The sequence below is a fragment of the Monodelphis domestica genome, chromosome 6 (assembly GCF_027887165.1).
Source record: "Monodelphis domestica isolate mMonDom1 chromosome 6, mMonDom1.pri, whole genome shotgun sequence".
Lineage (NCBI taxonomy): Eukaryota > Metazoa > Chordata > Mammalia > Didelphimorphia > Didelphidae > Monodelphis > Monodelphis domestica.
The window spans coordinates 163,074,083-163,101,798 of record NC_077232.1 but is presented as its reverse complement, the minus strand read 5'-3'; positions in this window follow the sequence as shown (position 1 = coordinate 163,101,798).

The window sequence follows — 27,716 nt, the reverse complement described above, 5'->3', positions numbered from 1 at the left end:
TGATTCATTATAATTAGGATTTTGTTGCCTTTTCTTAGAGAGCCTTTTGGAATTGAAAAGTAAACTACATAATAAACATGCATCTATTTTTAAAAGTTGTATATGTGTATACATATATATGAGAAAGAAAGAAAGAAAGAAAGAAAGAAAGAAAGAAAGAAAGAAAGAAAGAAAGAAAGAAAGAAAGAAAGAAAGAAAGAAAGAAAGAAAGAGAGACAGAAAGAGAGACAGAAAGAAAGAAAAAGAGACAGAAAGAGAGACAGAAAGAAAGAAAGAAAGAAAGAAAGAAAGAAAGAGAAAGAAAGAAAGAAAGAAGGAAAGGAGGGAGGGAGGAAAGAAAGGAAGGAAGGTGTCTGCCTACAATTCTTGCCTATCTAAAATGGCTATCCCAATTTTTGTATTATAAAAACTAAAGGAACTTTGTCTGGATTAGCATGGAATATGACTTGTACTATCCAATTTATAATATATAATTTATGAAGTTTTGAATAACAGACCTCTTTCTAGGTTTCCTAAAATGCCTTCTGGGCCAAATTCTATTGGTGTCTATTTAAAGTCTCTTCCAGATGCTTTATTCCTTTAACATTTGCAAAGTATGAGTTCCATCCTCATGAGTCCTCCTGTTTTGTTTAAGGCCGGGTAGGGTAAATGTTGGTGCTGACTCATTTGCATCCAAAAATACCAAGTTGATCAGAGAGTAATCTAAAAGCAAATATACATGGCTCCAGAATATATAGTTAGTGATATTTCTAAGGTTCATTAGATGAGAATTAGGATCTATAGTTTTGAGACCTGATTAGGTTTTTGTATTCCCCTTTGACTTTTTAAACTCTAGATGTATTATTTTATTTAAATTCATTATCAAGTTTAAAGACTGATTTACTTCAGATATTGTTGTTGACATTTATTCAGCTTAACCTGTGAATATTAAGACTTTTCTCATTTCTAAAATAGTGTTTGTTAACTGGGACTTTGAGGTGAAATGATAAGTTGAACAGCTGTAGGCTTTTATTATATTATTCCTTATGATATTGACTTCTGGTAGTCAAAAACTGGTAGTAAAAAGTAATAAAGTATTTTATATTATCCTAACAAATCATACCTTATTCGGATGGTCTTTGTGGGGTTTTACCACATAGTTTAATGAATCAAGAAAAACCCAATATCATATGTGTAAAATGGGAAAGCTTATTTTTTACCTAACACTTAAAAGTTATGCACGAAAATACATAGGGTTTCAATTTTGAGAGCATCTCAAGAGTCATATATCCCAAATTTTATCTAAAAAATAATCAATAGAATGATATCTCATCCAATAGTCTCCTACATCCCATTTCAAGGCATCCATTGAGGAATTCCACCAAATCCCAAGAAAATGCATCTAATATAACACTGGTACCGGATTTAGCTGTAGATAACTTAAACAAGTTTCAGAGAGTCAACTGTCAAATTTTTAGTTTCAGCATTTATGCATCAAAAATTGACTAATTCTCTAAACTAAGGCATGTTACACAAGTAGTAAGTTAAATAAGAGATCAAGGATTTGGATCAAGGTTTCCTGCATCCAAACTCAGTATTTCCCACTAAGTAATTTTTGAGTTGCTAATAAGACACTAAAAAAGGTCTCTAATCCAGTTCAGAATATATAACATAACAAGTGAAGAAAACCATATTTTCTTTAAAGAAAAGAAGAATGACAATTACATGGAAAATTAAATGTTCCAGTGACAAATACATTGAAATACAGTTAGTTCCTGATTCACATGAATAATGTGTGCTTTGAAGAGGTCACATTATTTGATTCTCACTGAATATTTCCATCAGGATGAAGTTAATTACTATCTTTTATATAATTGTAGCCTCAAATAATGTGAACTCAATTATATTTGATTATCTGAATTCATTATTTGCACTAACTGGAAACTTGCTATATTATTGTTGCCTGCTGATACCTAAATGCACATTTTCAAATATATGAAGAATATACTAAAAAATTCAAATGCTCATTAATTTAAAAAATGTGTTTTTAAAAACCATGGTTACCAAGTCCTTAAAGTCCAGCTATTTGATAATTGAGGCTGATGGATTTGTTTGATATGGGAAGATCCAAATTTCAATTGGTCTAGCTATTCATTTGTCTGCAGTATGTCCATTATAGATATGGAAATCCTTTGAGATTGTGTTGGGGGAATAGGGAAGAAAATAGAGAGTTGCTTAAGAAGAACCAAACCAAGTCCAACTCAGAAAAACAGAGCAGGTAAAATCCCTCATGGTGAACAGAGTAGAAATGGGCACATGAATCTTTTTTATACTTCCAGTCTTGGGATGATAGGGAGACCCAGTCTTAATAATAACAAAATATGCAAGTTGAGACAAATGAACACATAAAAATGACTGCTTGCCATTGAACATGTATCTGGTACATATATTCTTTGCAATCTTAACCAAATGCAAAAAGTTAGTTCATATATATTTTGACATATTATTCATTTATCATTATTTGCCTCATTTCTAAAGCCATTTCCTCTATATGTAAGGCTGAAACTTATTACTAATAATATCTGCCTTTATCTGTTTGTAATAAACATTGGTATTTATCCTTTGATCCTATTTTTTTCATTGAATCACTTCATATTATCTTCCATATTTTTAAATTTTTCAAATTTCTTATGATTCTTATTTTAAAGAAAAAAATTAAATCATAATTGCCACATGTGACCAGTGTGAAGATTGGATTTGGCTACCTCCTTATTGTAACAGTGAAGATACTTGACCCTTCCTTGATTGTGAAAATTAAATTGTAATCCTCTTATTGTAACAATGAAGGTGCTTAGCTCTTCCTTTATTGGGAAAATTTAATTGTAATCCCCAGTCTAATTTTAGGTTTTAATTCCCAAAAGTATTAATTCAGTATTTAAAGTATCCATTTTAACTAGTAAAAGGTGCAAACTAACTACAAAATGTGTGGTCTAACCAAAAAAGGTATAATCTAACCATAAAAGGTGTGAACTAAAGAGTGGGCAGTCCTAGAGAGCTCATCTCCTGTGATTGCTGGATGTAAAATTTAGGGGAGGTGACACAAGAGAAAAAGATCCTTAAATAGAGGAAACAGAGGTACACAAGATATAGATCAAAGGATCAGTCACTGGGAGCTGAACTGGAGATCAGTGATCTGGGCTTGGAGTGAAGAGGAGACACTTGAGGATAGCCTGGAAGACAGACACTCAAACTTGGAATAAAGACACTTGGATGTGGAATTGGACCCCTGAAGGAGCTCGTGTAAGAGACTTGAGACTGATTTCCTTTTAGATGGTCACTGTGGTGAGTGAAAGTCTGACTTAGTTTTCCTGCCTTTCTGGAGGTGTGAACCTCCAAGAAAGGCCGACTGTCTTGAGACTCCTTTCCCCTGATTAGGGCCTTAGAATTTCTACTGGGCTCAGAGGAAGACAGTTTTCTCTCTCTCTCTCTCTCTCTCTCTCTCTCTCTCTCTCTCTCTCTCTCATTCCTTAATATCTTCCCTCTATTGTAAAATAAACTACCATAAATTCCATTTACTTGAATAATTCATTTTGGGATTTAGAAATTAAATCCCTGGCAACCACCAATTTAATTATTCAAGTCCAAGCGCAATTAAATTTAACACCAGTCCAGAAGTCCAGAAACAGTCTAACTATTACTAGAGACAATGACAGGCAGGGGAGGTTAATTAAATACAAGGTCCAAGATATGACTTTATAAAAAGAAATATTAATAATCTGAATCTATATCACTGATTACAATTAACCATGTGATAAGACTGCAATAAATAGATACTATATTAAGATGAAAGCATTCCCTTCAGTCATACATCTACATATGTTCATCTGTCTGAAAGGACATCATTCTAAAATGAATTTTAAAATGAATGCTTTGATGTGGGAATTTATAGTATCATATTTGTACTTTTCTGTTGTGGTTCATTTTCCCAATCACCCAGTTATATAATAACACATTCATCCTTTATTTTCCCCCTCATTAGTCACCCTTTAAAATACTCATATCCAAATATAAAGTTTCTTTTAATCCTTTCTTGACTCTCTTATAGTCATCTCTTCTTCACTCTGATCTTAAATACCCTAGTTCATGCATTTCATCACCTTTTCATATTACTCATTATATTAATATGCTTCCCTGATTCTAGTTTATTTGCTGATTTCTCTTCCACACAATTTATGGTGAGTTTCCTACAGAACAGGTTTAAGCATATCTCTCCACTGCTAAAAAATCTGTGGTGTCTCCCTATTTCATCTAAGATAAAATGTACAATCTTTTGTTTGGATTTTAAAGCCTTTTACATTTGGAATCCAGCTTACATTTCTAGGCTTACTCTGCCTTACTCCTTATTGACTCATGCTGTTTTTCAATCATAATTGTCTATTGGTTTTCCAAACTCAGTATTGCATTTAATATTTCTATGTCTTTTCAGAGGCAGTCCCTGGGTTTTATAATGAACTATGAACTTATTCCTACTTTTCATTTTGTAGAATCCTTAAAATCCTTTGAGATTCAACTCAGGTAATTTTCTCTTTAATAATCATTTCTATCATAGGGGTTTACAGAGTTTAAATGTTTGTTGAATTAAACTGAGGCCTGAAATTTCATAGTAATTCCCTGCTTCTTACAATCAATCAATCAACAAACATTCATTAATAACGTACTATATTTGAGGAACTGAATTAAGATCTAGGGATAGGAAGACAGTAGTAAGAGGAACTGACCTCATTGAACTTACATTCCAATGTGGAAGAATTCTATTTCCATGTGTATTCATGAGTGTAATAAATATATACTATGAGTGTATATAAAAGTTTATATATATATATATATTTGTCTACATGTTTATGTAAAATACTATATGAATATATATTAATACATGTGATATGTATGTATATGCATATATACATACACACACATATATATTAATATATATATATTTTTTTCTTAAATGAGATACCCAAGCTGATGGAGAAACTAAGAAGGCTTCATTAAGTAAAGGATGCTTAAACTAAATTTTCAAGAAAACAGTGTTACATTAGGCAGAACTGAGAAGGGATTGAATTAGAGGGGCTAATTGTGAAAAGTTACCCTATAAAATATCCATTGTGCAGAACATTAAGAACACTAGTGTTGGCCCCAGTTAAGCAGGATAAATGTTTACCAAAGCAAATGAACATAGAGTGGTCTTTACTCCTCCTACCTCCCTAAATTCCTGCTGCATTATATTTCTTTCTTTTTTTAATATTTTATTTGATCATTCCCAAGCATTATTCATTAAAGACATAGATCATTTTCTTTTCCTCCCCCCCCTCACCACCATAGCCGACTCGTAAATCCACCGGGCATTACATGTTTTCTTGATTTGAACCCAATGCTATATTGATAATATTTGCATTAGTGTTCATTTAGAGTCTCTCCTCTGTCATGTCCCCTCAACCTCTGTATTCAGGCAGTTGATTTTCCTCAGTGTTTCTACACCCATAGTTTATCCTTTGCTTATGAATAGTGTTTTTTTCTCCTAGATCCCTGCAGATGGTTCAGGGACATTACACCGCCACTAATGGAGAAGTCCATTACGTTAGATTATACCACAGTGTATTAGTCTCTGTGTACAATGTTGTCCTGGTTCTGCTCATCTCTCTCTGCATCACTTCCTGGAGGTTGTTCCAGTCTCCATGGAACTCCTCCACTTTATTATTCCTTTTAGCACAATAGTATTCCATCACCAACATATACCACAATTTGCTCAGCCATTCCCCAATTGATGGGCATCCCCTCGTTTTCCAGTTTTTGGCCACCACAAAGAGCGCAGCTATGAATATTCTTGTACAAGTCTTTTCGTCCATTATCTCTTTGGGGTACAGACACAGCAGTGCTATGGCTGGATCAAAGGGTAGATATTCTTTTGTCGCCCTTTGGGCAGAGTTCCAAATTGCCCTCCAGAATGGTTGGATCAGTTCACAACTCCACCAGCATTGAATTAATGTCCCGACTTTGCCACATCCCCTCCAGCATTCATTACTTTCCTTTGCTGTTATGTAAGCCAATCTGCTAGGTGTGAGGTGATACCTCAGAGTTGTTTTTATTTGCATCTCTCTGATTAAAAGAGATTTAGAACACTTCTTCATGTGCTTATTAATAGTTTTGATTTCTTGATCTGAGAACTGCCTATTCATGTCCCTTGCCCATTTATCAATTGGAGAATGACTTGATTTTTTGTACAGTTGATTTAGCTCTTTATAAATTTGAGTAATTAAACCTTTGTCAGAGGTTTCTATGAAGATTTTTTCCCAATTTGTTGTTTCCCTTCTGATTTTAGTTACATTGGTTTTGTTTGTGCAAAAGCTTTTTAATTTGATATAGTCAAAATTATTTATTTTACATTTTGTGATTCTTTCTATGTCTTGCTTGGTTATAAAGTCTTTCCCCTCCCAAAGGTCTGACATGTATACTATTCTGTGTTTACCCAATTTACTTATGGTTTCTGTCTTTATGTTTAAGTCACTCACCCATTTTGAATTTATCTTGGTGTAGGGTGTGAGGTGTTGATCTATTCCTAGTATCTCCCACACTGTCTTTCAATTTTCCCAGCAGTTTTTATCAAATAGTAGATTTTTGTCCCAAAAGCTGGGATCTTTGGGTTTATCGTATACTGTCTTGCTGTGGTTGCTTTCCCCCAGTCTATTCCACTGATCTTCCTTTCTGTTTCTTAGCCAGTACCAAATTGTTTTGATGACTGCTGCTTTGTAATATAGTTTAAGGTCAGGGACTGCAAGGCCCCCATCATATGTGGTTTTTTTTTTCATGATTTCCCTGTATATCCTTGATTTTTTGTTCTTCAAAATGAACTTTGTTATGGTTTTTTCTAAATCAGTGAAGAAGTATTTTGGTAGTTCAATGGGTATGGCACTAAATAGATGAATAAGTTTGGGTAGGATGGTCATTTTTATTATATTGGCTCATCCTATCCATGAGCAGTTAATGTTTTTCCAATTGCTCAAGTCTAGTTTTAGTTGGGTGGATAGTGTTTTGTAGTTGTGTTCACATAGTTCCTGAGTTTGTCTTGAGAGGTAAATTCCTAGGTATTTTATTTTGTCTAAGGTGATTTTGAATGGGATTTCTCTTTCTAGTTCTTGCTGCTGAGCTGTGTTGGAGATATATAGAAAAGCTGATGATTTATGTGGGTTTATTTTGTATCCTGCAACTTTGCTAAAGTTGTTGATTATTTCGATTAGGTTTTTGGTTGAATCTCTAGGATTCTTTAAGTAGACCATCATGTCATCTGCAAAGAGTGATAACTTGGTCTCCTCCTTGCCTATTTTGATGCCTTCAATTTCTTTTTCTTCTCTAATTGCTACTGTTAGTGTTTCTAGTACAATGTCAAATAGTAGAGGTGATAATGGGCATCCTTGTTTCACTCCTGATCTTATTGGGAATGGGTCTAGTTTATCCCCATTGCAGATGATATTAGCTGATGGATTTAGATACATACTGTTTATTATTTTTAGGAATGACCCTTCTATTCCTATGCTTTCTAGTGTTTTTAATAGGAATGGGTGTTGTATTTTATCAAAGGCATTTTCTGCATCTATTGAGATAATCATGTGGTTCTTGCTTGTTTGCTTGTTGATGTGGTCAATTATGTGGATGGTTTTCCTAATATTGAACCAGCCCTGCATCCCTGGTATAAATTCTACTTGATCATGGTGAATGATCCTTCTGATCACTTGCTGGAGTCTTTTTGCTAGTATCCTATTTAAGATTTTTGCATCTATATTCATTAAGGAGATTGGACTATAGTTTTCTTTCTCTGTTTTTGACCTGCCTGGTTTTGGAATCAGTACCATGTTTGTGTCTTAAAAGGAGTTTGGTAGAACTCCCTCTTTGCTTATTATGTCAAATAATTTGTATAGTATTGGGATTAACTGTTCTCTGAATGTTTGATAGAATTCACTGGTGAATCCATCAGGCCCTGGGGATTTTTTCTTAGGAAGTTCTTTGATGGCTTGTTGGATTTCATTTTCTGATATGGGATTATTTAAGAATTTTATTTCCTCTTCTGTTAGTCTAGGCAGTTTGTATTTTTGTATATATTCATCCATATCCCCTAAATTGGTGTATTTATTGCTATATAATTGGGTAAAGTAATTTCTAATGATTGCCTTAATTTCCTCTTCATTGGAGGTGATGTCCCCCTTTTCATCTTTAATGCTGTTAATTTGCTTTTCTTCCTTCCTTTTTTTAATTATATTGACTACTACTTTGTCTATTTTGTTTGTTTTTTCAAAGAACCAGCTTCTTGTCTTATTTATTAAATCAATAGTTCTATCACTTTCGATTTTATTAATTTCTCCCTTAATTTTTAGGATTTCTAGTTTGTTTTTCTGCTTGGGGGTTTTAATTTGATCTCTTTCGCGTTTTTTCATTTGCATTTCCAATTGATTGATCTCTGTTTTCCCTAGTTTGTTAATATAAGCATTCAGGGATATGAATTTACCTCTGATTACCGCTTTGGCTGCATCCCAAAAGGTTTGAAAGGATGTCTCGCCATTGTCATTTTCCTCAATGAAATTATTAATTGTTTCTCTGATTTTTTCTTTAACTAAATGATTTTGGAGTATCATATTGTTTAATTTCCAATTGGTTTTAGATTTGTTTTTCCATGTACCATTACTAATCATTACTTTTATTGCCTTGTGATCTGAGAAGGCTGCATTCATTATTTCTGCTTTTCTGCATTTTTGTGCTATGTCTCTGTGACCTAATGTATGGTCAATTTTTGTGAATGTGCCATGTGGTGCTGAGAAGAAGGTGTATTCCTTTTTATCCCTATTTATTTTTCTCCATATGTCTATTAATTCTAATTTTTCTAAGATTACATTCACTTCTTTCACCTCTTTCTTATTTATTTTTTGATTTGATTTATCTAAATTTGATAATGGTTGGTTTAAGTCTCCCACTAATATGGTTTTACTGTCTATTTCTTCCTTCAATTCTCCTAGTTTCTCCATTAGAAATTTGGGTGCTATATTATTTGGTGCATACATGTTGAATAATGATATTTCCTCATTGTCTAAAGTCCCTTTTAACAAAATATAATTACCTTCTGTGACAAGGAAATCACTTTAAAAGACTGATATATATTAATTTAAGGTCGCCAAGGAATTCAGCTATGTAATTCCTAAATGAAAACTCAAGTCAGCCTTCAACCTTTTATAGAGTTTAATTACAAACAGGAGGAAGAAAGGAATTAGAGATAGAGAGAGAGAGGGAGAGAGAAAGGGGACAGAAGGGAATAGGGCTTAAATACCCCTTCTGTTTAGGCTGGGCCAAAAGGCCCAAGCCCTTAGATAGCTGGGGCAAAGAAAGGAGATCAGTCCCTATTACTCACGTGACCAAAATGGAGAAACAGTCTCCCCACCTCCAGTTTCCTTCAGAGCAAGCTTCTCAGAGCACTTCTCCAACCACACAGAGCCAAAATCTCCAAACCACCTCAGTCCTCAGACCCCTCTATCTTTAAGCAAACGATCCAAGTTCCCTCCCCTCAGTTCTCACATCACTGTCCATCATTTTCCCTGTGCCAATGGTGACTCTAGCTTAACCCAGGACCGCCCAGAGGTCTGTGGCTTTGCACATGTCTGTTGAAGGTCATATTCTCAAATAATTAAATCTTGATCTTTTGCTACAGTCCTTCCTAAATCCTGTTACCCTGAGTAGGGTAGAGATTGGAATAATTAAATTTTGATCTATGCTGCAGCCCTTCCTAAATCCTGTTAGGACTGAGTAGGCTAGATATTGCAATTTCCAAGACCTGGTTCTGTCATTCCAAGTATCTCCATTGTATCAATTCTGAAATCAATCATGACTCAAAGAAATTCCTGTTCTAAGCTTAAGCATAGGTCAAAGCCCTTTCCATTATTCAGCAAAAGGTTTCTGTCCTAAAGTAATCTTAAGAAGGGAGGAGGAGGAACCTCCCATGCCAATGGGGTTCACATTCCAATAGAGTTCCCACACTCAAGAGGAAATTTTTCAAGTATGAAATTTCCCAATGGTGAAATTTCCAACATTTATAAGTCTAGGAAAATTTAAGATTTACTCTTCCCTGTCCCTTTTGATCGGGTCTATTTTTGTTTTGGCTTTATCAGATATCATGATTACCACTCCTGCCTTCTTTCTGTCAGTTGAGGCCCAGAAGGTCTTACTCCATCCTTTAATTCTGACCTTGTGGGTGTCAACCCGCCTCATGTGTGTTTCTTGAAGACAACATATGGTATTGTTTTGTATTCTAATCCATTCTGCTATTCGTCTACATTTTATGGGTGAGTTCATCCCATTCGCAATCAAAGTTATGATTGTCATTTTCGACTCCCTGGCATTTTGATAGCCTTCCCTAATTCTAACCTTTTCTTCTTTGGCTCTACCTTTTAGTCCAGTGATTTACTTTGAATCAGTCCCCCTTGTCCCCTCCCTTGATGTTTTCCTTTTTAGTCCCTCCATTTTTGTTCCCTACCCCTCCCCCCTTTCTTTCCCTCCCTTTTTGTTTTCCCTCTCCCCCTTCCCCTTGGTTTTCCCTTCTCCCTACCCTTGTTGGGTAAGATAGAATTCAAGATCCCAATGGATCTGGATGTTTTTCCCTCTCAGAGTTGATTTCCCTGAGATTAAGGTTTATGTAAGAAACCCTCTCTTCCTCTCCTTCTAATAGGAGTTTTCTTCCCCTCCCCTTCCCATGTGAATCTTTGTGTGAGAAAGATTATTCTATTTGGTCTTTCTTTACCCCCTATTTATACATTACATTTCCCCCACATGATAGTATACATAGATTGATGTAAATTTGGTCCTTATAGAAGAGAGTTTAAGTAAAAGAAGAAGATAACATTTTTCACCTTTTCCCTTTTCCTTAATATTTCCCTTTTCAGGTATTCCTTGCTCTTTGTTTTTCAATATCGAACTTTCCAGAGAGCTCTGGTCTTTTCTTTGCAAAAACTTGGAAATCTTCTATTTTGTTGAATGCCCATACTTTCCCTTGGAAGTATATAGTCAGTTTTTCTGGGTAGCTGATTCTTGGTTGAAGAGCCAGCTCTCTTGCCTTTCTGAAGATCATGTTCCATGCCTTACGATCATTCAGAGTAGAACTTGCAAGGTCTTGTGTGACCCTGATTGGCATTCCTTTATATCTAAATTGTCTTTTTCTGGCTTCCTGTAGGATTTTTTCTTTTGTTTGAGAGCTTTTGAATTTGGCAATTACATTCCTGGGAATTGTCTTTTGGGGGTTTAGTGTTGAAGGTGTTCTATGAGCTCTGCCTGTGGCTGTATTACCCCCTTGTTCTAGAATCTCTGGGCATTTTTCTTTGATTATATCTTGTATCACAATGTCAAGTTTGGTGTTTATTTCTGGCTTTTCTGGAAGTCCAATTATTCTTAAATTATCTCTTCTTCCTCTATTTTCCAGATCTGTCACCTTGTCAGTGAGATATTTTATGTTCTCTTCTAATTTCTTGGTATTTTGGCTTTGCTTTATTAATTCTTGGTCTTTTACATGATCGTTTTCTTCCAGTTGCCTGATTCTGGCCTTTAAAGCCTGGTTTTCCTTTTCCGTTTGGTCACACCGGTTTTGTAGATGCGTGAATTTCTTTTACATTATTTCCCACTTTTCCTCCCAGAAGGCTTCCATCTTTTTGGTCATTTCTGATTCAATTTCTTCATGGGTTTGTGGAGAGTTTCCATTTCCTTTGGAAGGTTTCAGAGCATATTTTGTGTATCGTCTTCTATCTCCTCTGTATTTTGTATTTTGGCTCCGTAGAATGTGTCCAAAGTCACCCCTTTCTTCTTATTTTTCTTGGGATTTTGGGGCTTTTGTGCTTCTGTGGAGTTTGCCATCTCTGAATGGGGAGGATTAGCTTTTCTTATCTCTGTCTGGTGTTCAGAAGCTCTAGTCCTGGGCAGATTGTCGGTTCTATGAGCTTCCCCTGGGTTAAACTGAGTATGCCTTAAGGCAATGACTTTCACTGGAACTGGAATGGAAGGATGGGACCAGGGGGCCACACTCTTCCCCGGCTCTCTCTGTTTCCCTGCTGCTAATTCGCCCCCTCAACTGGACTGGGTCGGGTTGCTTTCTGGAAGTTGCCTTCAGAATAGCTGGCCGTGAGGCTGTTTCCTCGGCCCTGAGGGTTGCTGTTGTTTTAGAGGACCCTGCTCTCTGAGGGGGATGGGGCTGAGGCTTCCCCAAGCTCTGAGGGCAGTGACTTTCACTGAGACTTGGATAGAAGATCTGGCCCCTGAGGCTCTCTTGCCCGCCCTGAGGGTTGCTGTTGTTTCAGATGACCCTGCTTTCTGAGGGGGGCGGGGCTGCGGCTTCCCGGAGCCTTGGACTCTGTGCTCCTACCCCTTAGGTCCAAGTGATCTCCGGTTCTGGCTTTTGAGGGGAGACATACCTTTTGATCCAGGTCCAGGTCCAGGAGGAGGATTCCCAGGGTCTATGCTGTTGATCGTTTTGAATTTCTGCGCCTTAGGAGCTTATAGTTTGAGATCGGTTGGGAAGGGATTTCCGGAGATCTGAACTTTAGCTTTCTCTAAGCCGCCTTCTTGACTGGAAGTCCTCCTGCTGCATTTTTATAACTGGGACTAAATTCTCTATATTACTGTTTTTCAATCTTCATTGATTATTAGGTAACAACAAAGATTTTCACTTCCCTAATTCTAGAGATAATAGTGTATGCTCCCAATGATATTATTCCTTCTCTTTGTCTAAAACTCTATATAGGTTTTATCCCTGACAGGCTCAACCTAGGGATAGTATATGAATGCTATTGTATGCTAGAAGCCAACTCCACCTACCCTAGTGAATAATAAATTTTTTTCAATATTTACCTTATGTCACCCTTCTACTCTTCACCCAAACCTCCTCGAACCCCTGCCAACAGAATGAAAGAAGGTGACTAAATCATAGGACATATAAAGGAGGAATGTGCCTAGATTGTGACAAGGTTTAAATGACCATCATTTCTATATGTTTGATCCTAAAGACTATATGTAGTCATTGGAGTTAAATGTTTTGGAATGCGTAGTGGTTTGACCTGCTCTTTAGGTAAATTACTTTGGCAGTGGGATCAAAGATGGAATAGAAGCTTTAGGAACAAAGAGCAAAGAGATAGAATACACTTCTTATCACAACAATTATTAGTGAGTTTTCCCACTGCAAAACACTAACATTATTTTTGCATTGTGTCATTCCTTAAAAGTTGAGGGTAGGAATGTTTTTCAATTTTGTCTTTAATCCCCATTCCTAGAACAGGGATTTGTACAGTTTAATAAACATTTTTAAATTTTGATCACATCCTGAAATTTTTTGTTACTGTCTTGCCTTTTGATCTTCCTATTCAGTTCGAGTTTCCTCTTATATTTACCTCTACATTAATGCTATTTCCTAGTTCCATTTTCTAGGTATTTAAAAATTAGAACAAGCTTCACATAATTACTTGCAACATTGGGATAGTGGCTGCCAGGTCTTATGTGATCCTGATTGGTGCTACTTAGTATCTGAATTGTCTCTTTTTGGCTTCTTGTAGAAATTTCTCCTTAGCTTGAAAGCTCTGGAATTTGGCAATTACATTCCTGGGAGTTGTCTTTTGGGGATTTAGTGTAGAGGGTGTTATATAAAGTCTTGCAATGTCTATTCCCCCCCCCCCCTAGCTGAAGAACATCAGGGCAGTTTTCTTGGATGATTTCTTGTAGTATGATCTCAATATTTCTGTTTATTTCTGGATTTTCAGGTAGACCAATGATTCTCAAATTGTCTCTACTTCCTCTGTTTTCCTGATGTCACCTTGTCAGTGAGATATTTTATGTTTTCTTCTATTTTTTAGACTTTTGACTTTGCTTTATTAATTCTTGTTGTTTTGCAAGATCATTGGTTTCTAGTTGCTCAATTCTGGTCATTAAAGCCTGGTTTTCTGCTTTAACCTTTTGATTTTCTGCTATAATTTTTTGATTTTCTGCTATATTTTTTTTTATTCTCCCTTTGAACTATTCATCTCTTCTCTAGTCAGATGGCTTCCATCTTTTTGATGAGCTCCAATTTAAATTCTTCCAGTGCTTGTGGACAATTTCCTTTGTTTTGGGAAGCTTTTGGCTTTGTTTGAATTTCATCCTATATTTCCTCTGTAGCCTGGGTTTTTTCTCTGTAAAAATTTTCAAGGGTCACTGCCTTTTTTTGTTTGTTTGTTTGTTTGTTTGTTTTCTTGGAGGGTATTTACTCCTGTGGACAATTTACCATCACTATGGAGGTTTTACCTTCTCTTTTTAGTCAGAAATCTGAGTGAGCTGGACAGGTTCTCTATGTATGGAGTTAAGGAGCAACATTTTTGCCTGAGGCAAGCTCTTAAATCTCTGCCACCATTTGCAGCTCTTCTCTGTGCTACCTTCTTAGGGGCACCCACAATATGAGCTCCATAGCCTGCTGGGGTTTCAGGTGTAGCTGCTCACAGGGGAAGGTCTTTGGTGGTCCTAGTCAGCTCCCAAGGACCTAGACATGCCCCTTGCTCACTCTAGAGGTGCCCCTCACTCACCCACTGATTCTGATGCATGCTGGCTCTGACTCTGGCTTCATAGTTAGGTTGGGGTAGGGTAAATTGGCTCATGTTTGGGTGGGAGCTTTTTCACCCTCTTATAGTGTGGAAATGCCCAAATCCCACGTACCTTCAATGTTGTGTCCCACTACAGAGTCCCTCCATTCTTATGAAAGTTTTTTGGGGTCTTTTGAAGTATTCTATATTGGTGGGTACTGGGGAGAGGAATTGTCCCACGTCTAGACTGCTGCCATGCTTACCTGGAAGTCCAACATTGAAATAGTGGGAAGGGAACTATATTTTGATTTAGGAGATCTTAGTTTGAATCCTTTGAGTCATTTGACAAATCACTTCACTGGGTTTTCTCATTGGTAAAATGAGAGCATTTGACTGAAAGATCTTTGAGGTCACTCACTGTTACCTCTGAATCTGTGGCAAAAATACCTTTCATTTTATTGTGTTACAAGAAGTAAGAAGAAACAACACACTTCATTTTGACCAGAAAATGCTGAATAAGATTTTAATCTGGAGCTCTTTTTAATGAAAGCAGAAAATAATAAAGAAAGCCTCCTTTGTATAAACTTCAATTTTATTAGAACAAGCTTGTTAGTTCTCCTTTAAAAAGGATATTACAGGAACATGGTACATCTGTTTTGAAGAACACAATAGTCAACAACAATTAAATAACTGATTGAGAAAATGATCTTCCTCAGTTTTAATGAATAGGGTTTGCTCTAGCAGCTAGCATCATGGGTTTTTTTCTTATTTGTGAATTGTGAGTCACTCAAAAACAAATTGCAAAGATATATTTTTAAAAATTAAAGGGGTTTTTCATGATGGGTTCTCTCAAAGTTTCAAGAGCTAGTTGATACATTGCAGGGGAAGGAAAATCATTGACAACTCAGTGGATATACTGTTGTGATATGAGCTCCAGGGCTCAAGTAAACTTGTAGGATGAATTGGCTCCTGCAACCTGATAGAGAAATTCAGATCAGTGTAGCTGGTTGGAAAATGAAAACTTTGTCCCTCAAGGAAAATAGTATTTCTATAGTAGCACCATTCTTGGATATAGACATGAACCTTCCATAGAAATTCCTTGAAGCTTGGGTTGGAAAGCCATGGCATGATGAGCCACATGGCCTAATTATTGCCAACCCTTCATGATATTTGTTAAGAGATTCTGGTCCAGGATAAATAGATTTTTTTTTATCAGTTCACAAAAAGAGTCTTTCCCTTTATAGTAGAGGAAAATGAATCCAAAGCATTATATGTGAAATTATATTTCCTGTATTTGTTCATTTGTTCTTGTGATTTTTTTGTTCTTCATGTATTTTCTGAATTGGAAGGAAAAAAAATCCCACATGTGAGATTTGTATTCGCTACTTGCATTTGCATATAGGGAAATACTAGACAGGTCTCATGCCTAAGCTATGCTTTTTAAAATTGTCCTTCAATTTCACTAGACAAGGCAGAACCAAAAAAACAAACTGATCGCTCTAGGATCAAAGCCCCAGAAATGAAAAATAAAATCCATTGATGATAAGAAATAATAATTACCTTACTTAGCCCTCATTTTACAATACATTATCTCATATGACCTTCACAGTAACTCTGGGAAGTAATTGCTGTTATTTCTATTTTATAAATGAAGAAATTGAGGCACAAAGTAACTCCCTTCATTGCATTTGATCTCTCTCCTCACATAGCTAGCAGTCTAGTTCATTATCACCTCTTACCTTGATTATTTAAAAACCTTCTTTATTCTCCCTGATTCATCTTTCCCCACTTCATTCTCTCATACACTGCTGCTAAAGTAATTTTCCTTAAACAGAGATCTAACCATGTGACAACCCTATTCAACTAGCTCCAATGATTTCCTATTGCCTCTATGATAAAAGTATAATAATCTCAGTTTCCTTATACATCCTGGCACCAGCTTATCTCTCCAGGCTCAATGGATATCAATTTTCCTCTGACATTTATCTAACCACACTGTCCTTCTCTCTGTTCCTCACATGAGAACAATTCATCTCCTTTCTCCCTGCCTTTGAACATTTTTGTCATGCACTCCCTGTTTTACTAAGAATCACAAAATCCTTTTTTTAAAAAAAATCTAGATAAAGCCTTTCCTGATGCTTAAAATTTTCAGTGTTATCTCTCCCAAACTACTTTGTACTCTGTTACTACCCTCTTAAACTGCCTAGTGTTGACCCCAGGCATAATTGCCATCCATCCCAAATGAAACAAATATAGAAGTTGTTTGATTCTTTGTATTTGTATACCCATTCCTTGGTACAGTGCCTGACACATGGAAGGTACTTAATACTTGTTTCCTCATAATGATAAATGAAGTGTTTGAGGTCAAAGAGCTAAATGTCAAAGGTAAAATTTAAATAGAGATTCCTTCATCTTCATCAATTTATCATATCCTACTCTTCCAAGGTGAATTCTTAATATGATGAAATTACAGAACTAGAAAATTATCCCTGGGGGAAAAAAAGACATTTTTTGAATATCTAAAATTTAGTTTCTGTGTTTGTATAATCTCAAATAATTTACTATCCATATGAAAAACATTTTGCACATATATACTTTTTTTTGACTTTTTACTTTTCTGCCTATCCCTGTGTATGTGTATATATATATATATATATATATATATATATATATATGTATATGTGTATTTATGAATATATAGATTTCTTCTATCATCTACTAAACTACATGTCAACTAAATTTTAAGGCCAAGGAAACCAGGAATCTTGGCATTTAAATCTTTGTATCCCTCATGACATCTAGCAATGTGCCGTCCTCATAATTGTTTGTCAAAGAGTGTTTATTATTTTTGGTGAGGATGATGACAATAATTTCTATATTAACAAATGCATTTGTAAATGTATTTTCTGTCATAGTTATGTGGTGTAAACCTTGAAATTTCTTAGACTTGTGAATGTTGGAAATTTCACCATTGGAAAGTTTCATACTTGGAAAAAATTTCCTACTGATAGTAAGAACTCTATTGGAATGTGAACCCCCTTGGCATGGGAGGATCCTTCTCCTCCCTACCTAAGACTACTTTAGGACAGAAACCTTTTGCTAAACAATGGAAAGGGCTTTGACCTATGCTTAAGCATAGAACAGGAAGTTCTTTGAGTCATGATTGATTTTAGAATTGATACAATAGAGATACTTGGAATGACAGAACCAGGTCTTGGGGAAAATACAATTTTCACCCTACTTAGAGTAACAGGATTTAGGAAGGGCTGCAGCAAAGGATCAAGATTTAATTATTTGAGAATATGACCTTCAAAAGACATGTGCAAAGCCACAGACCTCTGGGTGGTCCTGGGTTAAACTAGAAACACCATTGGCACAGGGGAGACATCGACAGTGATTGGTAGATGTGAGAACTGAGGGGAGGGAACTTAGATGGTTTCCTTAAAGATAGCGGGGTCTGAGGAGAGAAGGAGGAGGTTTTGCTCTGAGCGAGGTGGCTCTGAAGGAGGACTGAGGAGGTTGCTCTGTGGGAGGACCAGGAGAGAAGGCTGGCTCTGAAGGAGAAGAATTCTCTGGAAACATTTTCTTGAAAGGAGACTCTCTTGAAGGTGGAGCCTGAGGTTGGCATGAGAAGCCTTACCTAGAGAGATCTTGGGTGAGTGATAAAACCAACTGACTGATTTATTCATTCTTATTCCTTTCTTACTTTCTCTCTTTTTCTATTGATTAATCAGTGTATTATAAATTAAATTTCTATAAAACCCAGTTGGCTTGGGCATATTCATAAATTGGGAATATATTCCCTGGTGACCATCTTATATTTATATAAAACCAAGACACAGTAGAAAACATATTTCAGCGGTCATAACTGTTATATATTTCTCTTGCTCCCAAAACATTTTAATTATCACAGTGGGTATCCTCATGATCTGTCTTGTTCCCTCTATTCCTCATTTTTTTGGCCTAGTATAGTTTTAGTTTAGAGAATTTTCATGTTGGGGCAATGAGGTTTTCCATCTTGACTCAAGTTGTTTGGATTTGCTGCCAACAAGCTTTAAGGGCTGCAGATAAGACTAATTTTCTGTCCTTTTCAAGCAACCAATACTATATGCTGGAGTTTAAGTCTCCAGGACCATGGAAAGTGGAATGGGAGGAAGAAATCATAGTAAGTCTATGTTAGGTCCTTGAGTCTGCTAGTACAGTTTTGCTGCCAGTAGAATTGAGGGTAAGGGATGAGTGCTGATTACCAGTTCATTCTTTAACTTTTTTTTTTTTAATTTTAGGTATCTTAGACCATGTGAAACACTGAAGATTTTTTATCTTTGGCGTATAATTTGTGATTTGGGGAAGTTTGAGAGATTGTAGGGATCAGAGAAAATGTGTATTTTTCTGTCTTGTTGTTCATATAGTCCAGAAGCAGGAATTTGTATTTGGATGGGAAAAGAATGACATCAATGCATACTGCAAAGCTGAGAAAAGGAAGTGAAAAAAGTACTGGGGCAAAGAATTTAATAAAAGGGAGGACAATCTGGATAGTGAGATTGGCTAAGAGTTATGTGAGCATCATGGATTATGATCCTCCTGAAATGACCATACTAGACTGGCTTTCAAAAGTCAATAAACTAGTCTCCATAATATATAAAATATTATATAGCATAACAATGATTTTGTTATTATAAAACAATTGCAAAAATGTATTACTTGTGTATGAGTAATACTATAGCTGTGTAATAGAGGATTAGTCTGGTTGTAAAGAGAGAGAGGGAGAAAGAGTTGAGACCTCCCTTCTCAAATTGGGATTCAAGAGTGTAAAAAATAGACTCGAATACAGGACTATAATCCCCACGAGCCTTTGCTCCACTTCCCCAGAATGCCTCGTAATCTCACCTGGGCCGAGATCAAGAAGGTATTTAAGCTGATTCAAAAGCTTTTAAGGCTCTCTCTCTCTCTCTCTCTCTGTCTCTCTCTGTCTGTCTGTCTGTCTGTCTGTCTGTCTCTCTCTCTCTCTCTCTCTCTCTCTCTCTCTCTCCTCTCTCTCCTTCTCTCTCCTCTTTTTGGACTTCCGTTTTGGAGCAGGCGGTCTCTTGCGTGATGTGAGGTTATTTTGTCTAGGCCTCTGGCCTAGGCACATGTTTCTTACTTGTATATTCTTTAATCTTTAACCTTTAATAAACCTCTAAAAAATATAATACTCCTTGCAGAGAGAAACTAATTTCTACCTGCTTCAGTCTCCCCGTCTCCCCTAAATTTTAATCTTTACAAGAGGAACAGCTGATGTTTAATTTGGCCAAGGGAGAGAAAGGGGAAGTGAGTCTCTAGTTCCTCCCTTTGGCCTCCTCTCAATTATGGCTACCCACCCAAACTGTTCCTTGAGTTTCCTTCTATTACTATTATATATAAGAGCTTATGCCCTCAGAGAGAGAGAGAGAGAGAGAGAGTATTCTCTCCCGCAGCTAGAACTGTTCCCCACATACACTGAATTCAATTGGGAGAAAAACAACAAACTTTATTCTGGGTGATCAATCAGGAATGACACAGGGAAATGACTGGAAGAAAGGGTCTGTGAGGAAAGAGGGAAAGGTGTCCCTAACTGGCTATCCCTTCCTCCCCCCTCAAGTTGGGGAACCCAGGCCTTGGCAGCTTTGGGCCCCCCTGAGAGATTCAGGTTTGCATGACCCTGGTCTGGGTCACAACTGAACACCATTCAGACCCAGGGCACTAGGAGCTGTGAAGATCTTGTAAGTTGCTTTGTTTCTTCTCAGGCTGGTCACTTTCAGTTGGGAAATCAGTAGGGGATGGTGTTGAGGCACCAAGAGGAAGATTTGAATCTTTTCCTCAAGATCCAGTCTGAACAAGACCTTCTCCTTTTTTGCTGTCTCGAGGCTGAGAGGCCAACTGACTTCAGTCAGAAGCTTTTGGCTTCTTAAGATTCCAGACCTCCTGGGGCCCCTCCCCCATGGAGTGGAGACCTCAGTTGCACCTCAGTGTTCAGACTATGTCACAGTTATATAGTTGGCAATCTTTAATCAAGAAGATAAAGAATAGTACTTAAATATTTCTGATTATTATGGTAACTGCTTAAATGTTAAAAATTAAAAGGCTAATCCCCATGCAGAAAATGAAAGGTCCATGATTTACACTTATATTTGTATATACAGAAAATTACTACATAAGTTAGATAAAACAATTAAAAAGTTCATTTAATCCTAAAAAGCTGAGCTCTTGTCTAAACTATGTAGCTATAGAAATATTGTAAGGTGATACAAAAGTTAAGCAAATCTTTTTCTCTGTATATCAATGCATGGGGATACATCCCACCTAGAGGTTAAGAAGAAAATATTAACAGAAGGGATAAAATCCCTGGAGATTAGGAAAGTTAAGACAGACTAGACAACCATCTGCTAAAGCTCTTGTAAATAAAGGTCATTACATGGGATGACCTGTCAATCCTTTCAAAGTATGATTCCATTAAGTAGTTGAAGTAAATGTTGTTCACCCCTTGGGAGGGACATTTATTTCCTTATGGACATTATAAAAGATCAGAAATAATAACTCAAAACATAACCAATTGGGTATGCTTTTAACCGACTACCTTTCTAAGTGGAAGACTAAAGAATATGTAAATAGTTTAATGGAAGTTCTTCAATGATTTTTTATTTTTTTTATTTTTTTCAACATAAGGCTGCCACAAACCTCCAGTTTATTAAAAAAAATAATTCTGCAAAGCACAACAAAGTAAAACACAAAAAATAAGGGATCCTATACATGTATATATCATTAATATTATAAACATTTCTTAATATTTTAACTATCCTGGATAAGATATTTTCAATATGTTGAGCAATAACCTGACAGAATCAGCAAGCTTTCTTGTTTTCTGATTTTTTCTAGTTTTTGAAATATTTATTACTACTTTTAATAATATCTAGGAATTAATTAGATGTTTATAAATCTAATTAAAAGGGAACGGTTCAAAAAAGTTTCCATGTTATTAAATATTTCAAGGAGTTGTAGATATCTGCATTAATAATGGAATACTACACATTTACTGCAAGAGAAAAAAAGTTATCTTCCAGGAAACTTTAAAAATACTCCTGGGGCAATTAATTAATCAATCACAAAAAAGTTCAAAAAATCTTTAAAATGTAATTAATATGACAAATGTTCTTTCCCCCCTATAAACCAGTGATTCCTAGCCTTTTTTCAGTTCCTGAGATATCTGGGAACTTGCTTTCACAAACTAAGACTGGCAGACTTCTGTTATCTAAATACAGTCACATACCAACTCTATATTCCTTTTATCTATTTACATCTTACCCTGGTTATAATATGATGCTTCTTTTCACCCTAGAACCTGAAGATGGAACCATTTATACCAATAATCTTTTCACTTTGGGCCCCTTCTCCCATTGGTGACATCCTCCTAGTAATTCTGTTTTGGGGAGGGACCCTGACCTGACAACCCTCTGTTCTTTGTTTCTTTTCTATCTGCTCCCCACTGCCTGTGTTGGATGCTCTGAGCTTGGTACAGCTTTGCCTGTAATGTACTCCCTCTAGACAAGCACCTTTGCCCTCCCAAAGGTTCCAGTTGCCACTGGCAGCTTAGCGCTCTAGGTGTGGGAAGATTCCCTGGACCTTCCTTCTTCCCTCCCCTTCAACTGGAGTGTTCTTGAATTCTAGCTTTTGGGGATGTACCTTTTAAATTGAGTCAACCAGGAGGGTTCCTTGTTACTGTCTAGTTGTTAGGTTTGATTTTCAGTCCCCTAGGTGCATTTAGTTTGTAATTGGTAAGGAAGGGTTTTCAGAGGTCTGAACATTTGCTGCCTCTATGTTGCCATCTTCTCTAGTTTTTTAAAAGTAATAATGGGTATTGTATTTTGCCAAAGTCTTTTTCTGCATCTTTTGAGATAATCATGTGATCTTGGTTCATTTGATTATTGATGTAGTCAATTATGTGTTTTGTTTTCCTAATTTTAAACCATCCTAGAATTCCTGATATAAATCCAATCTGGTCATAGTGAGTCATCCTTGTGATAACTTGCTAACATCTGTTTGCTAGTATTTTACTTAAGATTTTTGCATTTATGTTCATTAAGGAGACAGGACTGAAGTTTTCTTTTTCTATTTTTGATATGCCTGGATTTGGAATCAATACCATATTTGCATCAAAAAAAAGAATTTGGGAAGATTCCTTTTTCACTCATTTTGTCAAATACATTGTGTAATATTGAAATTAGTTATTCTTTAAATGTTGGATAGAATTCACTTGTCAATCCATCTGGCCCTAGGGATTTTGTCTTAGGAAGTTTCTTAATGGACTGTTCAATTTCTTTTTCTGAGATAGAATTGTTTAAGTATTCTATTTTCTCTATTTGTTAACCAATGCATTTTATATTTTTGTAAATATTCACCTACTTCACCTAGATTTTAATATTTATTGCCATATAATTTGGCAAAATAGTGTTAATAATTATCTTAATTTCCTATTCATTAGAGATGAGATCACCTTTTTTCATCTTTGATACTGTTAATTTGATTCTTGTTTTTTTTCCTTTTTTTATCATATTAACCAATACTTTATTGTATTTGTTTTTTCAAAGTACCAGCACCTTGTCTTATTTATTAGTTTGATAGTTCTTGTTCTTTCAGTTTGATTTATTTTTCCTTTAATTTTTAGGATTTCCAATTTAGTTTTCAATCTGCGGATATTTAATTGTTCTTTTTCTAATTTTTAAAGTGATGTGTACAATTCATTGATCTCCTCTCTCCTGATTTTGTTTTGCTATAGGCACTCTGAGATATACATTTTCCCCTGAGTACTTCTTTGGTTGTATCAAATACGTTTTGATATTTTGTCTCTTCATCATCATTCTCTATAATGAAGTCCATAATTGTTCCTATTATTTCTTCTTTTACCCACAAGTTTGTAAAAATTATATTGTTAGTTTCCAATTAATTTTAAGTTTGACTTTCTATGAAACCTTGTTCATTTTAATTTTTATAGCATTATGATCTTAATAAGTTTCATTTGTTATGTTGCTTTTTTCCATTTATTTGTAATATTTCTATACCCTATTAGATGATTGATCTTTTTATATGTACCATGTACTTCTGAGAAGAAGGTATAGTCCTTTTTCTCCCTGTTCAGTTTTCTCCAAATATCTATATTCAGTTCCCTTAATTCTTTCTTATTTATTTTCAAGTTCAGTTTATCTAGTTCTGAAAGGGGAAGGTTGGGATCCCCCACTAGTACGGTCTTACTCTGTATTTCCTCCGTGGGTTCCTTTGATTTTTCCATTAGCAATCTAGATGCTATGCCATTTGTTGCATTAATATTTAATATTGACATTGCTTGTTTATAGTACCCTTTAGCAAAATGCAATTTCCTTCCTTATCTGTTTTAATAAAATCAAATTCTACTTTAGTATTATCTGGTATCATGATTGCTACTCTTACTTTTTTTTTTTACTTTAGATGATGCATAATATATTCTGTTCTAGCCTTTTATCTTGAATCTGTGTGTCACTCTGCCTCAAATGTGTTTCTTGTAAGCAACATATAGTAGGATCCTGGCTTTTAATCTACTCTGCTGAGGAATTCTTCTTAATCAAATATTGGAATGGGATAATGATAACTTTCCAGGAATAAGTGATATGATAACTGTTATTAGAACTCCTCAATTCTCTAAAATCTTATTTTGATCACCAAAAAGTGATTTTTGGATGGAAAATAACAGAACAAAGGTGACTAATAAGAAATTGGTATTTCACATAGGTCAAGAGATAGTAGGTGAGCACCCCACTGACATTAACAAAGTCAACTAATTAAACTGAACTGATTTATACTTTCAGGTCCCAAAGGATCTGGCAGAAAAAGTTGTAGGCTAATGCAAAAAATATTACCACAATGATACATTATGGAACATGAACTGAAACCACTAGATTAGAGAAAGGCAAAGTTTCAATTTTTTACAAAAAGGAAGAATTATATAGCTACATATAGAAAGAGAGAGGGGGGAAGAGAGAGAGAGAGAAAGAGTGAGAGAAAGAGAGAGAGAGAGAGAGAAAGAGAGAGAGAGAGAGAGAGAGAGAGAGAGAGAGAGAGAGAGAGAGAGAATAAAAGATTCCAAATGATAGGCCAATGAGCTTAACTTTTGTTACTGAATAAATTCTAATATGAATCATTAAGAAGATGATTTGTAATATGTGAAAAAAGGTCATTATAAGGAGCCACCTTACAGGTCATCAATAACAGCTAATGCTATGCTAAACTACTTTCCTTTTGGAGATAAAATTATTAAACTATGAGACGAGAAGGATGGTATGAATATAAATTACATACAAAAATGTTTTAGCAAAGGTTTTTTGATAAAGGATCTTGTACTATTCTTGTGGAGAAAATAGAAATGTACTGATTAGATTATAGTCTAATCAGATAGATTCTGTATTGATTGATCTTATCCAAACACAATTATTAATCTCTCAAAGTTGATGTAGTATGTGACTTTCAAAAAATACGCCAAGCATGTGCATTTGTCCTGTAATTACCAATAGTTTTATTCATACCTTGGGTCAAAACTTAGCTTTTATGCTTATCAAATTTCAATATAACACAAAGCTAAGAGCAAACTTGCACATGATTCATAGCTAACAAAAGATTTGACAGTCAACATCCTAAGGAATATGGCCAAGTTAATGTATTCAAGATTGAAATTCCATAGGCACAAATGTAAAGATTTGATTTTGGGTACAAAAAGAATCAACATAACATTTGTATGTTAGAGGAGGCAACTTTCTACAAATATTGTTTTATAAAACTTTTGGGATTTTAGTGAACCACATTCTCATTATAATACAACTGTGCACTGTGGCTTCCAAAAAAAACAAAAACAAACAAACAAAAATAATAGAACAAAAATAATGCAACCTTTGATTACAGAAAGAGAGACATAACTATGGCATTAATTAGACTTCATTGCCATTCATAAGCTTAAGAATTTGTCAAGTAGGGCAACTAGTGGCTTTCAAATTGGGACCTGTGAATGTGATGAAGAAAGATGGAATCGTTACCCTTAAAAAGAAAATATCCATAGGAGATCTTCAAATATTTGAATCATTTGGAGGAGGGAATAGACTTATTCTGTTTGACTCCAATGGCCAAATCTGGGCAGATGTTGTAGAGGTCAGTGGTGGTTTAATATTAGGCAAATAACCAACAATTAGAGCTGTTCAAAAATGGAATTCATGGTAGGATGCCCATCCCTGAAAAATTTTAAGCATTTGTAATATGATGGTCATGTAGGTAGAAGTGTAGATTTTTTATATGGGTTGTACTCAATAACTTATCATTTTGCTTCCACCTAATAAATTTTGTGATTTAATCAAATTTTCTTAAAATATACAAACCTAGCATAAGGAATTTAAAAAGAAGTATGAGAACAGAAGTTCCCATGATTTTCATCTGGTAATATGGCTATTTTTATAATATATTCAGTGAGACATAGAATATTACCATGTTTCTAAGAATTTCATTTATAATTTTATTTCATCCACAAAGGCAATAATTCACTGAATATTAAAGAAAAATTATAAAGGTCAAATAACATCTTGTCCTAAGACATTTATTCTCAGAATACCATTTAACATAAATATGGAAAATTAAATAAGAACTTCTTCAAAAACAATGTTAATAGTTGAGCTTAATAACTATAAAATTTTCAATGATCCCCAAGGAAGAAAAGTGACTAAAAGTTTGAGTGAATGTATAAGTTAAAATAAACTAATGGATAAAGGCATTACTTAGAAATAGGTTGATCTTGGCAGCGCTCTGGGAGTCACCAGGCTGCCCGCCTGGTCTTCGTGAAGGGACGAGGCTGGGATCCGGCAGTGGAAACGGAGCCTTGATATGAAGATTGATCGAGAAGATGCCCTTCTATGTGCTCCCAACAAATGCAAAGGCAGGCGAGAAAGAGGATCTCCCCTCCGATAGGGTAGTGCCAGTGGCGGGCTTGTCAGCCCTGGAGGGGGCCAGGAACATTTCCCTGGACCTGACAGAAAATGGCTGCCAGGACGGCCCCGGGAATGCTAAACCGCCCCGTGTAAACAATTGGGACAACATGCCCTGGGCAAACTGACCGAGGCCCAAATGGCTTTACCCAACGACCTAAGCTCGGTCCCCCAGAACTAGAAAAAAGAACAGAAGCCAGCACGTCCGGGGAAGCAGGCGAAAACAAAATGGAGGCAGGAGGCCTGGCTGGGCCACTAGCCAAGGCGGGCATGGCCCACATGGCCGTGCACTGGCTGAGAACAGAGAAAAGGCGATGTAGCCTTAGGTGAGCCCAGAGATCCCAGCTGATGGCCTGAGAACTGACTATTGACAAAGCTGCAGTCTGGCTGCACTGAGGCACAGACTTCCAAGGCCCGGAATTTAGGGACACCAAAGGGATTACCTGTCAGACCTGTGGCCTGGGGGAGGAAGATAAGATGTAAAACGGATTGTTTTGTTTCTATTAAATTTGCACCAACAAAGCCAATGCAGCCAATAGCAGAAGGGGGAAAAACTGGAAAAAAAGGCTTGACCTCAAATAAATATCTCTAAGCAAGACCTCCCTCCTCAACTCTATGGGGAACAACCCTGTATTCCCTCATTCCCCAGCTGGTAAGTGGTCAAAGGATGTGAACAGGCAGTTCTCAGAGGAAGAACGTCAAACAATCTGACTAGAGACATGAAAAACTCTCGGAATCACTATTGATGAGAGAAATGGAGATTCAAACAACTCTGAGACGCCACCTCACACCCAACAGATTGGCTGATATGACAGTCAAGGAAAGGGATGAATGTGGGGAAATTGAGACACTGAAGCATTGTTGGTGGAGCTGAGGCTGATCTAAACATTCTGAAGAGCAATTTGGACCCAAGCCCAAAGAGCTATGACACTGTGTTTACCCTTTGACCTGACCCAGCAATTCCACTTCTAGATCGGGATCCTGAGATCAAAAAAAGGGGGAAAGGACCTGCCTGCACCAAAATAGAGACAGAAGCTCTTTTTGTGGCAGCAAAGAATTGGAAACTGAGGGGGACCTCATCAACTGGGAAATGGCCAAGAGTTACGGCATGTGA